We start from the raw sequence: 8,208 nt of genomic DNA, 5'->3' as shown, positions 1-8,208 counted from the left end.
GACTTTGCGCCCTCCTGTGCAGAAACATCCTGGGACATGGGCAGAGCCCCAATTCCTGGGAAAATGAGAAAGTCCTGGGGATGTTGATGCTCACGGCAGTGACAAGCAGATGCAATGAGGACCAGATTTCAGCACTTGTGGTGGTAATAACAGATATAACAAGAACTGGATGGGTGACGGTGAAGCACAAAGGGGTCGGAGAGGTGAGTGAAAAGGTGACTTTAAGGATTTTAAGGATTTTTTGAACTTTTTGATGACCTTCAACAGTTCAGAAAAATGGCAGCCAGTGGCTGGATCAATGTGGAAATGAGTTACAAAAAATTATGCATTTTGGCAAATGCAGCTTTTTGTAAAATATGAGTAGATTCAGCTCCTTTGGAATATATTTACTCATCTCTAATACTAAGACTTATGGTTCTCTTAATGAAGGAGTCACTTGGATGGCAAAATGCATAAAGATTAAACTACATTTCTGATCCCAAATCCCTTTCTGGACATTTTCATTTGTTGAGACACCAGCAGCACAACTAATTCTCCACACCAATTGATTTCCACGTTAAATCTGCCAACCAGCAAAGCAACAGCAGCTGGACCCTTATTTCAGAGTTATTCCAAGAGTTGTGCTTTCTCACAGCTTTACCAGGTCCAATTGTTTCAAAGGAAACAATAAGTGAAGCATTCAACCTCCATGTCCTATATGCATACTCATGACACAAGACTCCATTGCAGAACAAAAAGCATGTTCAAGTGCGTTTAAAGTTTGCTCAATAACATTTAGACAAGCCTGTGAAATTCTGGGAGAATATAGTCTGTTCAGAGGAGACCAAAATTGGACTCTTTGGATGCCATAATACACACCATGTTTGGAGGCCAAAAGGCACTGCATATCACCCCAAAACATCATACCAACAGTGAAGTTTGGAGGTGAGAACATCATGGTGTGGGGCTGTTTTCAGTATACTGCACAGGCAAACATCATATAGTTCATGGAAGGCTGAATGGACAAATGCACCCAGACATTCTTGAAAAAAATCTGCTGCCGTCTACTAGGATGATGACCAAGAAAAGAGGGTAGACATTTCAGCAAGAGAAGGATTCCAAACACACAGTCAAGGAAACTCAATTGGTTTCAGAAAAATAAAATAAAGCTATTAGAATGGCCCAGTCAGTCACCTGACCTGAATCCAATAGAAAATTTTGGAAGGTACTAAAACTCAGAATCCATAGAAGAATTTGGGATTCTATGAGTGATTGTTTGGAACAATGGGCCAAAATCACACCTGAGCAATGCATGCAACTAGTTTCTCTAAACAGGAGATGTCTTGAAGCTGTCATCACCAACATAGGCTTGGTAATGAGAAAACTTTTTGTAAGCCAAAATTTGAACCAGCTGATATTGTTTTTCACTAAGTCCTACATCATCCTCACAGTATTCTACATTGTGCTCTTGCGCAGGTATACTTTGCTCTGCCCAGCCGATTACAGAGCAAAGCACTCTAGTGCGCATGTGCCAGCTTTACTTCGAGGTCATCGGAGCTCTTTGACCATTCCCGACACATGCACACTACAGTACTTTGCTCTGTGTTTGTCAGGGCAGAGAGAAGTACACCTGCACAGGAGGGTGATGGAGGATTCTGTGTGGATTAGGTAGGACATATCATCCAGACAAAGCAGGGAAGGAAGATGACGATTGCAAGAAGAGAGGAGGTGCCGGATCAAGACCAGAGACGCCCATTGGATGGGGCGGTGACGCCTGTGGGTATATCAAAAGCTCTTTTTTCAGATTCTGAGACTAGATTGGGGACTTTTTTACAGCATTCCAGCATGCTATAAAAAAGGTTCTAAAGGTAGTGGCCATACTTTCTATGGGAAAAACCTGGTCACAGGTTCCCTTTGATTTTACAATGTTGACACATCTACTACACATAATGATTTCTATTTCTAAAAGTGTGAGAAGTGTAAGTACAGTGTTGGTCATTATAACCAAGCATCTCAATACTTCACTTGTCCAACAATAGACCCACGAGCACTGAAATTTCCATAGGATATCTGGGACTTTGAAAAAAAAGGTATGTAGTTGCTAACAGAGGCAACTACATGTCTGTTGTACCCAGCGCCAATCATTGACTGCTTCTGCCAGATATTCAGCTGCTCCTTGTCAACAGTGAAGTAGTTTCTCTTTCTATTGACAGAGCAGGACTACAGGCATCATGCTGATTGACAACAAGCTACCCCAATTAGGCAGCGTAGAGCCAGCTGTCAATCAGTTTGACACCAGTAGTCTCGCCCTGTCAACAGGAAGATGAACTTCCGCTCTGTTGATGTGACATCACCAGAAGTGTGTGACTGCTCTGTTCCAAAAGAGAGCGGCGCAGGGCACAACAGGTAGGTAGGTAGCAACTACCTGCCTGTTAGTGTTTAGGCACTTTTTTTTAAGTCCCATTTATCCCCTTTACCTGAGAGCTACAACAGCAATATTGCTAGTTTCATGTCTTGAATTTTTATAAAGAAGCCCATGGAAATGCTAAAATGTGAGGCTAATCTCATCATTTAAACTACTGTCACCACTGACTTTATTGTCATGCATGAAGCTTTTTTGAAAGGTCAGACTCAACTGAATGAATTTTGGAAACTTTAAACCAAAAGTAAAACCTACATGTTTGACCTTTAATAGACCAAAAGTTATATAAACTATAGAAACACTTTATTGAAATTCAATACAAAAAAACAGGTAGGACAGTGTATAAGACCACAGTGCATATGTACAATTTACAAGAGTGGGACGTTGGAACACTGGCTAAATTATCAAAGAAACTAGATTGTGGCCCGATTGTAACGCATTGGGTATTCTAGAATATGCATGTCCCCGTAGTATATGGACAATGATGATTCCAGAATTCGCGGCAGACTGTGCCCGTCGCTGATTGGTCGAGGCAACCTTTATGACATCATCGTCGCCATGGCAACCATTATGACATCTACATCGATACTGTGCCTGTTGCTGATTGGTCGAGGCCTGGCGCCTCGACCAATCAGACGCGGGATGTCTACGTCCTTTATGACATCATCGTCGCTGTGCCCGTCGCTGATTGGTCGAGGCAACCTTTATGACATCATTGTCGCCATGCTGTGCCCGTCTCTGATTGGTCGAGGCCTGGCGGCCTTGACCAATCAGAGACGCGGGATTTCCAGGACAGACAGACAGACAGACAGATGGAAAAACCCTTAGACAATTATATATATAGATTATATTTTCCGTTGTCTTGATTGTCAGACCATCAGTAGATATATGCCATAAATATATTATCCTCAGAAAGGTATATATATAGACCCTTAAACGTTGGTGTATCTCACAGATACATGATGTACAAGGTTTAACACATAATAGTCAATTGTAAGGGCAGTATACATAGGACAACAACATCAAAGAACACATTGGTAAGCAGTAAAAAAGTCCCCAAATGGCATACCTATATCAAAAACCTGTGGACCACCAGGGAGGTAAAGAGGGGGAATGCCAGTGACTCCCACGTCACCCCGACGCGCATTTCAGCAAAGCCTTCATCAGGGGGCACTGCGATGGGTGCGTCTTGCGCACCCTTTTACTTAAATTTGTTCTTAGGGGCATGGGAGAGGAAGGTCTTTTTCAGCATCCCGGTGCCTGGAAAGGAAAACATACATCCATTCAACCATCCGTGGTATTTTAAGCATGTTGCGGGATGCAGTGACAGACAAGAGGCAGAGCAAGGGTTAACAAGATATAACAATTTAATAAACAGGGAATTCACTCCTCACAAGGAGGTTAATGGTTAAAGGAGGGATAATAGGGGTAGCAACTGTAAAAAACATTAGCAATCCAATGAAAAGGACTTATCATGTCCTGTATGGTCCAGCATATGACCCGCAGGAGGAAAAGTTGTAGAATGGCCTCAAATGGGGTCCTTTAGGCGATGGTCTGTCTTCTGGTGACAGTGCTCAGTTTCCGGTACCTTCCGCTGATCCCCTAGTCCATAAACAAGTGCGGCCAAAGCAAACAGAGCTGCAGCACTCCCAGAGGCAAATGGAAAAATTTGCGAAGCAAGTGGCAGGGAAGACCACAGGAGTCTGCCCAATGTGTGGCTTTGCACGTGCGCGGTACTCACAGTCACTGAGCACATGGCACCTCTCTCTCCAGCAGTTACAGGGTGCATGGCACCTGTCTGTGCAGCAGTCCCACTGCGGATGGCAGGGACCAAACAATGCAGCCTGTCGCGGTGCTGGCACTCGAGGGACGGAGCTGCTCGCCTGGCTGCGCAATGCTGCATTTTGGCGCCAAACTCTCCACGGCTGTACACTTTGCTTTTAAGCTGCCCCTCCTACCCAGGTCATGAGGTCGGTCTGCTCCTCATTTCTTCCCCCAGGCAACAAGGGAGGCAGCCTCAACAGTTCTGGACACTGCTCGGTACAGGTACCCGCGGTCCGGTCTTCCTCCTTGCAGTATACCCTCTGGACAATTCCTAAGAATTAAACATATATGTTCAGATCAACAACTCTTTGAAAACCAATCCAAAGATCTACACAGAAGGTTTAGAAGCAGAGGGTATAGCCAAAAATGAATGCGAAATTGCTACCACAGGGCAAAAAAAAAATTAGGGAAGAACTTCTGTACAATAACTATAGAAATAACTAAAAAAAATGCCAGCAATGAAACAACCAGTGGTCTGAATTTCTCAAAATAATAAACAAACATCTGTAAGTTTTGATGGCTGATCTCATTCTGAAAAAATGTTTACCAGACACTGCCAAAATTATGCTAAGAAGATCCCAAAATTTCAAGGACCTATTGATGTCAATTACAGGCCACTCTGATCTTTTTAAGTGAGAGAACTTGCACAATTAGTGGCTGGCTAAATACTTTTTTCCCCTCTGTGTGTATATATATGTATATATATATATTTCCTTTATGGCTTTTTATTACACCCATATGGGCCCATATGGGTCGAAATTCATGGAGGGAAAAATGGTAACAAAATTCTCATTGGGGTCTGTTACAAACCCCCAAATATAACAGAAATCATGGAAAGTCTACTTCTAAAGCAGATAGATGAAGCTGCAACCCATAATGAGGTCCTGGTTATGGGGGACTTTAACTACCCAGATATTAACTGGGAAACAGAAACCTGTGAAACCCATAAAGGCAACAGGTTTCTGCTAATAACCAAGAAAAATTATCTTTCACAATTGGTGCAGAATCCAACCAGAGGAGCAGCACTTTTAGACCTAATACTATCTAATAGACCTGACAGAATAACAAATCTGCAGGTGGTTGGGCATCTAGGAAATAGCGACCAATATATTGTGCAGTTTCACCTGTCTTTCACTAGGGGGACTTGTCAGGGAGTCACAAAAACACTGAACTTTTGGAAGGCAAAGTTTGACCAGCTTAGAGATGCCCTTAATCTGGTAGACTGGGACAATATCCTCAGAAATAAGAATACAGATAATAAATGGGAAATGTTTAAGAACATCCTAAATAGGCAGTGTAAGCGGTTTATACCTTGTGGGAATAAAAGGACTAGAAAGAGGAAAAACCCAATGTGGCTAAACAAAGAAGTAAGACAGGCAATTAACAGTAAAAAGAAAGCATTTGCACTACTAAAGCAGGATGGCACCATTGAAGCTCTAAAAAACTATAGGGAGAAAAATACTTTATCTAAAAAACTAATTAAAGCTGCCAAAAAGGAAACAGAGAAGCACATTGCTAAGGAGAGTAAAACTAATCCCAAACTGTTCTTCAACTATATCAATAGTAAAAGAATAAAAACTGAAAATGTAGGCCCCTTAAAAAATAGTGAGGAAAGAATGGTTGTAGATGACGAGGAAAAAGCTAACATATTAAACACCTTCTTCTCCACGGTATTCACGGTGGAAAATGAAATGCTAGGTGAAATCCCAAGAAACAATGAAAACCCTATATTAAGGGTCACCAATCTAACTCAAGAAGAGGTGCGAAACCGGCTAAATAAGATCAAAATAGATAAATCTCCGGGTCCGGATGGCATACACCCACGAGTACTAAGAGAACTAAGTAATGTAATAGATAAACCATTATTTCTTATTTTTAGGGACTTTATAGCGACAGGGTCTGTTCCGCAGGACTGGCGCATAGCAAATGTGGTGCCAATATTCAAAAAGGGCTCTAAAAGTGAACCTGGAAATTATAGGCCAGTAAGTCTAACCTCTATTGTTGGTAAAATATTTGAAGGGTTTCTGAGGGATGTTATTCTGGATTATCTCAATGAGAATAACTGTTTAACTCCATATCAGCATGGGTTTATGAGAAATCGCTCCTGTCAAACCAATCTAATCAGTTTTTATGAAGAGGTAAGCTATAGGCTGGACCACGGTGAGTCATTGGACGTGGTATATCTCGATTTTTCCAAAGCGTTTGATACCGTGCCGCACAAGAGGTTGGTACACAAAATGAGAATGCTTGGTCTGGGGGAAAATGTGTGTAAATGGGTTAGTAACTGGCTTAGTGATAGAAAGCAGAGGGTGGTTATAAATGGTATAGTCTCTAACTGGGTCGCTGTGACGAGTGGGGTACCGCAGGGGTCAGTATTGGGACCTGTTCTCTTCAACATATTCATTAATGATCTGGTAGAAGGTTTACACAGTAAAATATCGATATTTGCAGATGATACAAAACTATGTAAAGCAGTTAATACAAGAGAAGATAGTATTCTGCTACAGATGGATCTGGATAAGTTGGAAACTTGGGCTGAAAGGTGGCAGATGAGGTTTAATAATGATAAATGTAAGGTTATACACATGGGAAGAAGGAATCAATATAACCATTACACACTGAACGGGAAACCACTGGGTAAATCTGACAGGGAGAAGGACTTGGGGAATCTAGTTAATGATAAACTTACCTGGAGCAGCCAGTGCCAGGCAGCAGCTGCCAAGGCAAACAGGATCATGGGGTGCATTAAAAGAGGTCTGGATACACATGATGAGAGCATTATGCTGCCTCTGTACAAATCCCTAGTTAGACCGCACATGGAGTACTGTGTCCAGTTTTGGGCACCGGTGCTCAGGAAGGATATAATGGAACTAGAGAGAGTACAAAGGAGGGCAACAAAATTAATAAAGGGGATGGGAGAACTACAATACCCAGATAGATTAGCGAAATTAGGATTATTTAGTCTAGAAAAACGACGACTGAGGGGCGATCTAATAACCATGTTTAAGTATATAAGGGGACAATACAAATATCTCGCTGAGGATCTGTTTATACCAAGGAAGGTGACGGGCACAAGGGGGCATTCTTTGCGTCTGGAGGAGAGAAGGTTTTTCCACCAACATAGAAGAGGATTCTTTACTGTTAGGGCAGTGAGAATCTGGAATTGCTTGCCTGAGGAGGTGGTGATGGCGAACTCAGTCGAGGGGTTCAAGAGAGGCCTGGATGTCTTCCTGGAGCAGAACAATATTGTATCATACAATTATTAGGTTCTGTAGAAGGACGTAGATCTGGGGATTTATTATGATGGAATATAGGCTGAACTGGATGGACAAATGTCTTTTTCCGGCCTTACTAACTATGTTACTATGTTACTATGTTACACCTAATAATGCTCATTGCAAATTAGAAAATTAGACAATTAAAGGCAATTTTGCTGATCTCCTATATAATTGTCTAAGGGTCACTTCAGTCTTTCTGTCTTTCTGTCTGTCACGTATATTCATTGGTCGCGGCCTCTGTCTGTCATGGAAATCCAAGTCGCTGATTGGTCGTGACAAAACAACCATGACCAATCGGCGACGGGCACAGTCCGGCGGCAAAATGGCCCCTCCTTACTCCCCGCAGTCAGTGCCCGCTCCGTACTCCCCTCCAGTCAGCACTCACACAGGGTTAATGGCAGCGCTAATGGACCGTGTTATGCCACGGTGTAACACACTCCATTAACGCTGCTATTAACCCTGTGTGACCAACTTTTTACTATTGATGCTGCCTATGCAGCATCAATAGTAAAAAGATCTAATGTTAAAAATAATAAAAAATCATCATATACTCACCGTCTGTCGGCCCCTCGGATCCAGAACAGGCCTTTCCCGCTCCTCGCGACGCTCTGGTGACCGCTCCATGCATTGCGATCTCGAGAGACCACTACGTCATCATCTCGCGAGACCACAATGCACTCTTCAGACCGGAGTGCGCGAGGAATG

Source organism: Ranitomeya imitator, chromosome 6, assembly GCF_032444005.1.
Source record: "Ranitomeya imitator isolate aRanImi1 chromosome 6, aRanImi1.pri, whole genome shotgun sequence".
NCBI classification, from domain to species: Eukaryota; Metazoa; Chordata; class Amphibia; order Anura; family Dendrobatidae; genus Ranitomeya; species Ranitomeya imitator.
Note: the sequence above shows the minus strand (reverse complement) of the source record.